Genomic DNA, 13801 nt, shown 5'->3' on the forward strand with positions numbered 1-13801 from the left:
ATAAAAGACCATGAGCTTATGCAGTCAATTCAATTTAATAAACATTTATTTTTAGATTATGATACTTGATGATGTAGGAAATCTTAAGGTGTAAAAAGTATGACTCCAGTTTCAAGTAGTTTATAATCTTGGAAATAATTAGAAATGCCTCACTCTAAGGATAACTCTAATGGGCATCAGTTAGAAATTGTTACTTTGAACAACCTCGCAATCACCTAATACATTTTTGTTATGCCGATATTCAGAAAGTCATCTGAAGAGGGCCATCACTGGGTTACATGTAATAATAAAGGCTTACAGATTTTATTTACTTTATTATAAGACATGGACACAGGAGGAATTTTTTCACCTATGTCGAGGGTGTTTCCACTTACCTTGTTCAGTATCCCCATTTAATTTCCTTTGTAAGAATTCTTTTAAACATGTGGATCTGTTAAAGAATTGATATACTTCCTTATACTGAAGAGTGACAATTTTGAAAGCCAATATGCTTTACTTTCTTTTGCAGCATGATGGAGTGTGAATTACTAGAATTTAAGTTATTTTTAAATAACTTTTTAATATTTTAGCCTAAAGCAGTGTGGGTTTTTTTTTATTAAATATAATTGGCATACAACATTGTTTGTTTCAGGTGTATAACATAGTGATTCAGTATTTGTTTGCATTGCAAATGATCAGCACAATAAGTCTAGTTAACATCCATCACCGTACATAGTTACCATTCTTATGATTAGAACTTATAAGATTTACTCTATTAGCAGCATTCAAATATGCAATACAGTGTTATTAACTATGGTTGCTGTGCTGTACATTACATCCCCATAACTTATTTATTTTACAACTGGAAGTTTGTACCTTTTGATCCCCTTCACCTACTTCACCTATACCCCCACCCTCCACTTCTTGAGAATTTTTGAAAAAGTATTCATCAGGGATATTAGTCTGTAGCCCTAGTATGTGGGGTTGGATCCTGTGGTGTCTGGCTGAGGGAACCAGGATATCTCAGAGGTGATGTCAGCTGGCTTGGGGGCGGGACTGTGGCCCAGAACACCCCCAAGCTGGTGTTGACTTCCTGTGGGTGGAGCCAGGTTCTCAGGTCTCTGGCTGCAGGACTCCGACGGCCCCAGAGCTGATGTTGACCCACTGGTGGGTGGGGCCAGATCCCAGGGTGGCCAGTTGAGGGGCTGGGATGGTCCTGGGGCTGGTGTCCACCTGCTGGTGGACGCGGCCAGGGTCCAGAGACTCCTGGTGCTGGTTCCCACCTGCCGGTATGTGAGGCCAGGCCCTGGGGCTAGTGCCAGCTCATTGGTGTGCAGGGCCAGGTCCCAGGCCCTCTGGTGGGCGAGGTCATGTCCTGGGGTAGCTGTGGATGTCATAAGTCAGCCTGCTTGCTGGTGGGTGGGTGAGGCTGTGTCCCCACCCAACTAGTTGCTTGGTCTGAGGCATCCCAGTACTGGTGCTGACAGACTGGTGGGTAGCCTGGGTCCCAGAACGAAGCTCCAGAGAATATTCCAAAATGGTTCTTTCCAGCACCAGTAGCCACATAGTAGAATGAGTTCCCCAAAATGACCGTGTCTGTGTCCCCAAGGCAAGCCCCAGCTGCCCTCTACCTCTCCAGGAGGCGCTCCAAGCTCAGCAGATCTGTCTGACCCAGGCTCCATTCAAATTACTGCTTCTGCCCGGGGTCCTGGAGTGTGAGATTCTGTGTGAACCCTTTAAGAGTGGAGTCCCTATTTCCCACAGCCCTCTGGGTCTCCTGAATGTAAGCCCCATCGACCTTTAGTGCCAGACATTCTGGGGGTTCATCTCAGCACAGGACTCAGTCTGGGGAGCCCAATATGGGACTCAAACCCCCTTTCTCTGTGGGGAGAACCCCTGCAGATGAAATTACCCTCCTGTTTGTGGGTTGCCCACCTAAGAGTATGGGTCTTGATTGTACCAGGTCTCTGTTCTTCCTACCTGTCTTACTGTGGTTCCTTCTTTATGTCTTTAATTGTAGAAGATCTTTCCTGCTAGTCAGTAATGTTTCTGTCAGTAGCTGTAATTTTGGTGCACCCATAGGAGGAGATGAGCTCAGGGTCTTCCCACTCTTCCATCTTGGCTGCTCCCCATTTGTCTACCCTTTCACTTTCAACCCATGCATGTTTTTAAATCTAGAGTTAGTCTCTTGTAGACAGCATATACAGTTGGTCCTTCACATGTGTGGATGCAAACCCCGTTGACATGGAGGGTCCACTGTACTACACCACTCTGTATAAAGAACTTGAGCATCAGTAGACTTTGATATCCATGGGAGATCCTGGAACTAACCCCCAACAGATGTCATGAGACAACTGTAGCTGGGCTTGGGTTTTTTTAAATAGCCATTTTGGCCAATCCATGTTCTTCTAATTGGGGGTTTAGTCCATTTATATTTAAAACAATTACCGAACGGAAAGGACTTACTATTGCCATTTTGCTACTTGTTTTTCTTTAAGTCTTACAGCTTACTTTCTTTTTAGATTTTATCTTAAAAAGATAAAATAGTTTTAAGATTACAGCAAAATTGAGAGAGATACAGAAGTTTCCCATATACCCTCTGTCCCCACACATGAATAGCCTCCCTCGTTTTCAGCCTCATTCTCTGGAATAGTGCTTTTTTTTTTTAACCAAGGCTGAACCTACATTGACCCCTATGTCATAATCACCCAAAGTCCAAGCTTACCTTAGGGTTCACTCTTGGTGATGTACATTCTGAGGGTTTGGACAAATGTACAATGACATACATCCATAATTAAGTGCATACAGAATTTTCTCTGCCGTCTCTTAAAGCTTTTTATCCCTCACTTCCTGCCTGCCTTCGTGTTCAATTTTTTTGTAGTCACATATTTGATTCCCTTCTCGTATCTTTTTGTGAATATTCTATAGATGTTTTCTCTTTTTTTTTGTAAACAAAGTTTATTCTAGGAAGAGCAACTCATTAAGAGAGAAAACCATTTTAAAATTTACATACATGTACTGTTCCTGTTTCTAAGAACAGGTTAGAGCTTTAGCTTTTTAAACTTATATAGTTATCAAAGGAATAAAGCCAAGCACAAAGTAAGAATCAACAGAATGCAGTGATCCAGTCATAAAGGATAGTCAGATGTGCTTACATGTATTCAAGAAATCAGTCATCTGAATTATAAACAGTAAGTAGTTCATTTGTGTCCTTTTTTCTTTCTTTTTTTAGATTCCTCCTATAAGCGGTATCATATGGCATTTTTCTTTCTGGCTTACTTCACTTCGAATGATGATCTCCAGGTGCATCCATGTTGCTGCAAGTGGCATTATTTTATCATTTTTTTAATGGCTAAGTAGTGTTCCATTGTATATGTGTACCACATCTTTATCCAGTCATCTGTCAATGGACATTTGGGTTATTTCCATGTTAATAAATATTTTCTTTGTAGTTATTGTGGGGATTACATATAACACCCTAAAGTTATAAAATATTTTTAAATGATAACAACTTTAATCACATATCAAAACTACTCCTTTATAATTCTACCCACCTTTATGTTACTGATGTCACAAATTGTACCTGTATATAGTGTATCCCCACTAACATAGATTTATAGTTATTTTGTATGCCTTTCTATTTTAAATCCTATGAAATAATTTAAAGTGGAGTTATGAACTAAAATTATTGTCATCCTGGGATTTTATATTTGTCCTTGTCTCTACCTTCACTGGAAAGATATTTTTATATGGCTTCAAATTATTCCCTAGTGTTCTTTACTTTCAACTTGAAGGACTAACTTTGCATGTCTTGTAGAAGTAAATAAACTTATTACCTGGTGGTAATAAATTTCCTCAGCTTTTGTTTATCTAGTTCGTAGAATTAATGTAAAAAGATTTATCATAAGATTTTTAAAAAGTATTCTTGCTGCTTTAAAGCAAGACTTGAATTGCAAAGTTTGAAGGAACAGCCAGTTAAAATGCCACTCACTGCAGGAAAAGAGGGTTTGGGCCCTTGCGCTCAAGGACTAGTTAGCGCCCTCCTTACACAGCCTGGGGCCCGGGGCTCTGTCTGTGGTTGACTGCAGTTAAGAATGCATCAGGGAAGGTTCAAGATGTGTTGGGCTCTGAGTCAGCTAGTTACTCCTTGGGTCTAATTTGACTGGAGAGTGACAAGTGAAGCTTTAAGCAAAGCATTTATAGTTCTTTTGTTTGCTGTCAGCTCTTTGAGCAAACGGTTAGGTGTTTGGCTAGAGATGGTCTAGAAATAGGGTGGGTTCCCCCGACCAGTTCTGTGTGAGACCGGCAGAGGTCAGTAGGCACTGGTCTTTGAGGAGCTTCCATGGTAGTTGGCCAGGGTAGTTACGTGTAGCCATTGCAAGCTGGCCTCTTCTGGAACCCTGTGCCAGGAAGACGTAGGCCCACGTCAAAGAGGCCGTGAGCTCCCAGGGGTCGGGGCCAGGTCCAGAGGGCTGTCTCCATTCAGTCTGCTGAGCTAAGCTAACACGTGGCACCCCACATTTTGACACTGATTGTACTTCCCTTCTATGAGACAATGTCCCTGTTTTACAGATGAGGAAAATGACGCTGAGGGAACAAGGTGCCACCCGCCTAGTGAGTGACAGAGCCAGAATTCCAACTCAGATCTTCTGATTCCAGATCCCATGTGCTTTCCTGGCCATGGGGTCAACTGCACCTTTTCCACGTGGAGTAGGTGATAGCTTTTATTGTTCAGACTTTGCTTGCCTTGGCTTTTATTTTCTGATCGTTCCTAATTACTGCTATTCTGTTTCTATGGAGGAAGTCAGAGAGAAAACCACCAGTGGATAAAGCCATTTAAGGGTTTCTGGAGAAATAATGTTGCTCAGTATGGCATTTAAAAAGGAATCAAATGTGATTCAATGTCAGCATCATATTAACCTTAGAGCAGAATTCAGAATGAATTTGATCTATCAGTCGTCTTTTTAAAAACCTTTTAAAGCAGAAAAGCAAAACTTTGTAAGTCAATCCCGTAGCATAGATGGCCTTATAAGGACCATCCTGTATGTTTCTCTACTGAAAGGGATAGGGACAAAAGCTGGCCTTGTGCCTACTAGGTGTTAGGTTAATTACCTATTTAAATTTAGGTAATTAGGTTTATTTATTTATTATCATTTTTTGATGGAGGTATTGGGGATTGAACCCAGGACCTTGTGCGTGCTAAGCATGCGCTCTACCACTGAGATCTACCCTCCCCCAACCCTATTTAAACTTTATAAGAAGTCATCATTACCTTTTATTTTTTGTTTTTTAAATTACATCAGTTCCCGGTGTACAGCCTTATAGTTCAACGTCTGTCTACACTACAGTGATCACCATCATTATTTTTTAATAAGTGAGAAAATGTGTTCAAAATGAAATGACAGCCCAAAATCACACAGTAAATAGCAAGCCACCCATGGACCTGAAGTCAGTCCTGCCTCCCAAATTTTCAGTTATGCTGTGGTGTTTTCTGGGGACTTAAATAAAATTAAAAATTAAATTAAATTAAAATTTTAATGTAATTTAAAAAAACTAGGACTTTAATACATGCTTAGAGTTTTTGTGTTGGGTCGTAGTTGCTCTTGGACCTTATTAAACTGGTACCATCTGAAGTGAACACCTGTCTCCATTCTTTTCCAGGTTTTGCTGTCACTGCCCAGGCAGTCACACCTGGAATAATTAATAGACGACCTCAGGACATTGACAAAGGTAACGTCCCAATGAAAAGCCTCGATGGGTCACAACTGCATAGGAGCTGAGATTCAGCTGTCCTGGGAAATGGTTTGATGACAGCCTTCTTCAGACATCACATCCATTGGTTTTTGTTAAGGGCCAAGGATGGGGGGAAAGTACTGAACTTTGTCCATGACTGGGTTTGCTGACTGATAGGACTGCTGGGCTGGACTGGCCCACTTGCAGGGATTTGGGGAGCCCCAAGAGAAAATTCATCACGGGAAAAGAATCCGTCGGACAGAGAAAGCCCGTCTTCCCAAGAAGATGGAATGTTGGAGGCAAAATGTCATTCCAGGCATGTGTGTCCTGACCCAGCCAATTTGGAGGTAGGTTTGCTCCCTCAGGAGACAAGGGCTGTCGGCATGAGCGGAAAGCTGTGTCATTAGATGCGGTAACACTGGGGTTCAAGATGATTTGCCGGGGAGCAGCCCTGGTCACCTGTACCCATGAGGTATGCTCTCACCTCACAGGACTAGATCTCCAGGACTGAGGCACCATGGTGCTTGAACCCACTGGACACGGCTGTGGAGTCCCAGAATTGCAGCTCCTCGGTCCAGCCAACCTAGCTGATGGTGACAGGATCTCCCCCTTAGGGGAGCCTCAGGTCCTGAAGCTGCATAAGCTTGACCTGACCAGCCACAGCTGCACATTTGGGATCACGTGCACACCTGTAGGTTTACTAGAAAGACGCGAGGAGCAAGGATTTGCCTTGAGGTAGGACGTCCTACATTTGCAGAGGTGAGCGCTCAAAGCCGCTGAGATTCAGACCTCTATATGGAACAGCTGCGTTTGTACTCATGGCTGACGAAGGCTAGAAAAGTCTCCTCCTTGCAACGTTCAAAAAAAGGGCAATGGATAGAATCTTCAAGAGGCCCAAGAAAGGAATCATTGGCACCAGCTTGTATCTTCATGGAGGAATGGCTGAAGCCCACGTGGGCTGTGATCTGCACTGCCCAGCCCCTGCCCTCACCCCCATGGCCTCGGGTCTCCCGTCCTGCTCCCTCCCCATCGCCTCAAACACCCAGCACCTACTCCCTCACTCCCTCCAGATCTCTGTTCAGATATTACTTTGTCAGTGAGGCCTTTCCTGACCTTCCTATATAAAAGAGCAATGCCTGTCCCTTACTTTGTCCTCCTCTCTGCTTTATTTTCCCCAAAGCACTTTGCAAGCCCTAACTTACTACACATTGACCTGTTTATTGGGTGTCTCCCCCTCATTAGAATGGCAACTCCATGAGGACAGGAACTCCATCTGCTTTATTCACCGATGTATCCTCAGCAACCAGAACAGGGTCTGTCACATGGTACACACCCAATAAAGGTGGTTAACGAATGAATACTTCCTCCTTTTCTTCATCCATTAATTAATCAGTTCAACAAAGGCTGAGCCCTACTACGTGTCACAGTGTGGGTTGAATCGCAGAGAACCAAAATGAGCAAGGGAGCTTCTGCCTTTCATGAGGTCACAGGTGAGGAGGGACACAGATGAGCAAGGCAGTGTGGTGGGTTTAACCGGGGGCGATCAGGTGGTGGTGTGGAGCTGCCTTGTGAAAGGTGAGGCTGGTTACACATGTGAACATTTATGGAGTGCTCACTGGGTGCCATCTCTCTCTAAGCCACTTAAATACAGGATCATTCAGTGCTGCAGCCATTCTGTGACATGAGTGCTGATACCAGCTTCATCCTCAGGGGGAGGAAGCCCAAGGTCCTACATCGAGTGCTTGGTAGAGCTGTGGTTCAAACTTGGTTCTTTCTGATTCCAGATTTCAAGCTTTAACCGTGCGCTGGACAGACAAGGAGGGAAGATGTGAGCAAAAGAAATGAAATATCTCCAGCATTGAAACTCCAGTGTGTGTTCAGGAAACTGCAGAAATTCCAAGCAACACAGAAGAGATGAGGTAGGAATACACCTCCCTTTGGAGGTTTAGAAGTTTCAGCTACCCCCAAATTTGCTTCCTGGAGTCTGTCCCAAAGGACAAGGAAGTGCTTCCCCATGGGCTTTTGGTGTGAGCAGCTCCCAGACTCAGCCCAAAGGGATTCGCCGCCCTGAGAGAGGCAGCCTGAGCAGCCTACTGGCTCCTTCTTAGAACCCAAGCCCGGGTTGGGGCAGAGGTCGTATCCTGCAACATTACCAAATTCACTGATGAGCTCTAGTATTTTTCTGGTAGCATGTTCAGGATTTTCTACGTGTAGTATCATGTCATCTGCAAACAGTGACAGTTTCAGAGTCAGACAAACTTGGCAGATCCTCACTCTCTCCATACTCACTGTGTGCATTTGGGAACGTAGTTTAACCTCTCTGAGCCTTGGCCTTCTCACGTGGGTAAGTGGGAAGAGACACAGCATGTAAGTCTTAGGATGGCTTAGAGGCTTAAATCAAACACTGCATGGAAAGGACCTCAAACAGTCCTCGACTCTTAGCACAGGTCCAGGTGAGCAGGGCCCTAGAAAGATGATGGTGTGCTTTCTTTCCCGACATACATAATTTAAAATAAAAATAATTCTAAACCCCTAAGTAAGTGCAGTCAATCCCATCAAAATTCTGACTTTCCCAGGATGACTAATTTCAATGCCTTTTTTTTTACCTCTTGACAAATTCTTTTCAAACCCATTTTTCTGATTGCTTTCAGCACCATCTGTGTGTGCTTATTTGGCCCCTAAGACAGGACTGTAGCCCTGTGGGTCAAGGACAAGCAGGACGCCACCTATGGTGGCAAAACTTCCTGACCTGCCACCCCCCGGCCCTCCATGTCCGGTCCTGGTGAAGTCCCCAGCAGGCAGGCTGGGTGGGGATTAGGGCTCCAGTCCCCAAGGGCTCCGGCCAGGGCCAGTCACCTGTCCTGGAGGAGACCGCCAAGGGACAAGGCTGAAGTTGGCTAATGATTGAATCATCCCAAATATTGACAGAGCCCAGGTCCTACAACTGCCCAACCATAAATGACTCCTCTTTCTCCTCTGACCAGGCTCCGTGTCACAGAGGACACAACAGGGACTTTGGAGCCAACCACACCCGACCTGAGCTCCCCACCAGGGACCACTTAGGGACCCCCTGTAGCCTCTGTCTTCCTCATCAAAATGGGGGCAGTCAGCAGTTGGCCCGCTGGTTGCTGTGAGAAGCCTCCCCTTACACGGTCAGTGCATGAGGTGTTCAGTACGGCCACTGTCACCCTGGCCTGAGATAGCCCCGGGGCTGGCCAGCTGTCCTTCCCTGGGGCCCATCACCCTGCCCAGCCTCTCTTGGCCTCCCCTGAGACTTGCCCGCCTGTTCCTGGACCTTTGCCTGCTGGCTCCTGCCGCCACCCCACCATCTCCCCCAGCTCACTCTGGTCCTGGTCCTCTTGGTGTGAGTTTACTTAACAGCTTCCCATCTGTGCCTCTGGGCTAAGCAAGGGGGAGGGCTCCTCAGGAGGCAGAACCCCCAGCACCTCACGCCAGCAGCTCCAGCACAGAGCAATCCACACTGCCAGCTGCCGCTGGAAAACAGACCTCTTCCACCTTCGCAGTGACGTTAGCTTGTGCTGACCTCTCCCTTCTCCGGAGAGGCTGGTGATTGTGACCCCCAGTCCTGGAGCAGCGTGGAGGGAAGTAGGTGACCTCCGGGCACCGGGCCCTGCAGGTTTTTCTTTGATCCTCACACCACTTGGGGTGTAGTGGATGGGAATCCAGGTTCTTAGATAAGGAAATGAGGTTCAGGAAGGTCAGGCAACAAGCTACGGCCACTGCTGGGAAATGACCGTGGCACTAAATATAACACGAGCTGGGCACCTGTTGTTCTGTTTTATTCCTTTTGTTCATTTTCAGGGAGCAAATTTGTTTAAGCTGGGAACTTTCTGTTCTTTAAAAGTTTGGTGAATTCACACCCACAAAACAACATGTGGCTGAAGCTTTTGAAGGGGAGCAGGAATAGCTTTCACCACCACTTCAATTTTCTTCTTGCACAGTGTTGGTGTTTTGTATTTTTTCAGGATTGTATCTATTTAATCTCTATTTTCAAATTTATTAGCTGAAAATAATATAGTTCCCAATTCCCTCCCTTTTTAAATTTTATTTAATTTTTATTGAAATATAATTGACATGTAGCATTACGTTAGTTTCAGGTATACAAAATAATAATTTGATGTTCATATATATATATTTTAAACACTTTTTATTGAGTTACAGTCATTTTACAATGTTGTGTCAAATTGATATTTGTATATATTTTGCAGTGATCACCACCATAAGTCTTGTTAACATCCATCATATAGAGTTACAATTTTTTTCTTGTGATGAGAACATTTAAGAGCAATGATTTTAGCAATTTTCAAATATGCAATACAGTGCTATTAACTATAGTCACCATGCTGTACATTATGTCCCCAAATATATATATATTACATATATGTATATATAACTCACATTTTCTTTATCCATTGATAGATACTTAGGTTGCTTTATGTCTTGGCTATTGTAAACAGTGCTGCAATGAACATGGTGGTGCATATGTATTTTCAAGTTAATGCTTTTGTTTCCTTCAAATACATACCCAGAAATGGGATTGCTGAATCATATAATAGTTATATTTTTAATTTTTTGAGGAATCTCTGTACCATTTTTCCATGGTGGCTACATCAATTTATATTGCCACCAACAGTTTGTACAAGGGTTCCCTTTTCTCCACACCCTCACCAACACTTGTTACTTCTTGTCTTTTTGATAATAGCCACTCTAACAGGTATGAGGTGGTACCTCATTATGGCTTTGATTTGCATTCCCTTGATGCTTAGTGATGTTGAGCACATTTTTATGTACCTGTTGGCCATCTGTATGTCTTTTTTAGAAAAATGTCTATTCAGATCCTCTGCCCATTTTTTAATCAGGTTGTTTTTGTTTTTGTTTTTGCTTTTGACTTGTATGAACTCTTTACATGTTTTGGATATTAATCTCTTATCAGATATGTGATTTGAAAATATTTTCTTCATTCAGTAGGTTGTCTTTTCATTTTGTTGATTGTTTCCTTTGCTGTGTGGATACTTTTTGGTTTGATGTTATCCTACTTGTTTATTTTTTTAATTTAAAATTTTTTATATTTTTAATTAATTAATTTCTTAAATGGAGGTACTGAGGATAGAACCCAGGACCTTGTGTATGCTAAGCAGGCACTCTACCACCGAGCTATACCCTCTCCCCAATTTGTTTATTTTTGCTTTTGTTACTTTTGCTTTTGGTATAAAATCCAAAAAAATCATCACCAAGATTCATGTCAAGGAGCTAACGCCTTATGTTTTTTCCTAGTATTTTCATGGTTTCAGGTCATACATGTAAGTCTTTAATCTATTTTGAATTTATTTTTATGCATGATGTGGAAAAATAGTCCACTTTAATTCTTCTGCACGTAGCTGTCCAGTTTTCCCAATACCATTTATTGAAGAGGCTATTTTTTCCCCATTGTATATTCTTGACTCCTTTGTCATAGATTAATTTCCCACAAAAGTGTGGGTTCGTTTCTGGGCTCTCTATTCTGTTCCATTGAGCTTTGTGGCTGTTCTTGTGCCAGTAACATACTGTTTTGATTACTATAGCTTTGTCATATAGTTTGAAATCAGGGAGTACAATATCTCCACCTTTGTTCTTCTTTCTCAAGATGTTTTCACTATCTAAGGTCTTTTGTGTTTCCAGACGAATTTTAGAATTATTTGTTCTAGTTCTGTGAAGGATTCCATTGTTATTTTAATAAGGATGGCATTGAATCTGCAGATTGTCTTGGGCAGTATGGTCATTTTAACAATATTAATTCATCTAGACCATGAGCACAGTATATCTTTCCATCTCTTTGTGTTGTCTTTAGTTTCTTTCATCAGTGTCATAGATTTCTGACTACAGGTCTTTTGGCTCTTTAGTTAGATTTATTCCTAAGTATTTTATTCATTTTGACACAATTGTAAAATGGGATTGTTTCCTTAATTTCTCTTTCTGATTGTTCATTTTTAGTGTATAGAAATGCAACAGATTTTTGTGTATTAATTTTGTATCTTGCAACTTTAGCAAATTCTTTAATGAGTTCTAGTAATTTTATGGTGGCTTCTTTAGAATTTTGTATGTATAGTCTCATGTCATCTGCAAACAGTGACGGTTTTACTTACTCCTTTTCAATTTGATATCCTTTTATTTCTTCTTCTTGTCTGATTGCTGTAACTAGGACTTTCCAATACTATGTTAAATAAAAGTGGCAAGAGTGGGCATCCTTGTCTTGTTCCGGATCTTAGAGATAATGCTTTCAGTTTCTCACCATTGAGTATGAGCTGTGAGCTTGTCACATGTGACCTTCCTTATGTTGAGATATGTTTCCTCTTTACCCACTTTGTTGAGAGTTTTTATCATAAGTGGGTGTTGAATTTTGTGAAAAGCTTTTTCTGCATCTATTGAGATGATAATGAGATTTTATTCCTCAATTTGTTAATGTGATATATCACATTGATTGGCAGATGTTGAACCATCCTTGCATTCCATAGGATAAATCCCAGTTGACCATGGTGTATAATACTTTTAATATATTGTTCAGTAGGGTTTGCTAATATTTTGTTGAGGATTTTTGCATCTATGTTCATCAGTGATATTAGCCATAATTTTCTTTTTTGTATGTGATGTCTTTGTCTGGTTTTGGTATCAGAGTGATACTGGCCTCATAGAATGAATTTGGAAGCATTCCTTCCTCTGCAGTTTTTTTGGAATAGTGTGAGAAGGATAGGTCTTAACTCTTCTCTAAATGTTTGATAGAATTTAGCTGTGAAGCCACCTGGCCTGGACATTTGTTTGTTTGGTGCTTTTTAAAATTACTGATTCAGTTTTATTACTGTTAATTTGTCTTCATATTTTCTATTTCTTCCTGGTTCAGTCATGGAAGATTGTACATTTCTAGGAATTGGTCCATTTCACCTAGGTTGTCCATTTTATTGGCATGTAATTGTTTGTAGTCATCTTTATGATGCTTTGTATTTCCGTGATGTTGGTTGTAACTCTTCCTTTTTCATTTCTGCCCACATACCAGTGAGCAGGCATCATCCCCAGGACCTCCTGGGACCCAGCCCTGCTAACCAGTGGGCTGACACCAGCTCTGGGACACGTTGGGCCCCTCAGCCAGCTGACCCAGGATCTGGCCTCATGCACCAACAGGCTGACACAAGCTTTTGGGGACACATAGAACCCCACAGCTAACTGTGTTAAGAACTAACACCACTCACCAAACAGGCCAACACTAGTTCCAAGACCATTGATCCTTTAGCAACCCTCCCTGGAACCTGGCTTTACCTACCAATTTGCCAGCACTAGCTGCAAGAGTCCCTGGGCTCTGTAGCCAGCCTCCTAGTGACCTGGCCCCGTCCACTAGTGGCCAAAAGCCTCTGCATAAGGCAGCCTCTGGGTCTGACAACCAACTGGTCTGGGAGCCAACCATGCCTAATAGACTGCCCACAGTAGTCAGCCCACCATAACAGAAGGACCCAGGGGGAGGGTATAGCTCAAGTGGTAGAGCATATGCTTTACATGCATGAGGTCCTGGGTTCGATCCCCAGTACCTCTTCTAAAAGTACATAAACCTAATTACCTCCTCCCCCCAAAATAGAAAAAATAATTTAAAATAATTTAACAATAAATAAATAAAATGTTAATAAATAAATAAATAAGCCTAATTACCTCCCCCCTCCAAATTTTTTTTAATTAAAATGACCTGGGGAGTTTTAAAAATATCAGTGTCTCAGCTCCCCACCCTAAATCAACTAACCGAGAACCTCAACAAGTGAAATGGGACATGATGTTTTTGAAAGCCCCCCAGATGATTCAAAAGTACCATGAGGGTTGAGAAACTGCTTTCATCTCGTCTTTTCATTTTACTGATGCCCAGAGAACAGAAGTGACCTGCGGAGGCCACACAGAGGTTAGACTCATTCAGACTCGGAAACGAATGGTCTCGGCTCTGTCCTACTGCTCACTGGCCCTTTCTGTCCGGGGCACCCTCACTTCTTCCTCCACCTCTAAGTCTGGGGCCAGACGAAGCCTCTTTACCTACTGCTCTCCGTGACCAGATGACTCA

The 13801-nt window shown here is 42.6% G+C and overlaps 1 long non-coding RNA gene and 1 other non-coding gene across 2 annotated transcripts; both read left to right on the forward strand.

Annotated features, from left to right (window-relative positions):
* The first annotated feature begins 7234 nt into the window (after positions 1-7234).
* LOC140696312 (uncharacterized) lies at positions 7235-9638 on the forward strand. The gene is made up of 3 exons (XR_012072463.1): positions 7235-7287; positions 7497-7631; positions 8697-9638. It is a non-coding gene; the product is annotated as an uncharacterized lncRNA (long non-coding RNA).
* A 3579-nt stretch (positions 9639-13217) lies between these two features.
* TRNAV-UAC (transfer RNA valine (anticodon UAC)) lies at positions 13218-13291 on the forward strand. Its single transcript has one exon. It is a non-coding gene; the product is annotated as a tRNA-Val (tRNA).
* The last annotated feature ends 510 nt before the right edge of the window (positions 13292-13801 follow it).

Source organism: Vicugna pacos, chromosome 5 (assembly GCF_048564905.1).
Source record: "Vicugna pacos chromosome 5, VicPac4, whole genome shotgun sequence".
Classification (NCBI taxonomy): Eukaryota; Metazoa; Chordata; class Mammalia; order Artiodactyla; family Camelidae; genus Vicugna; species Vicugna pacos.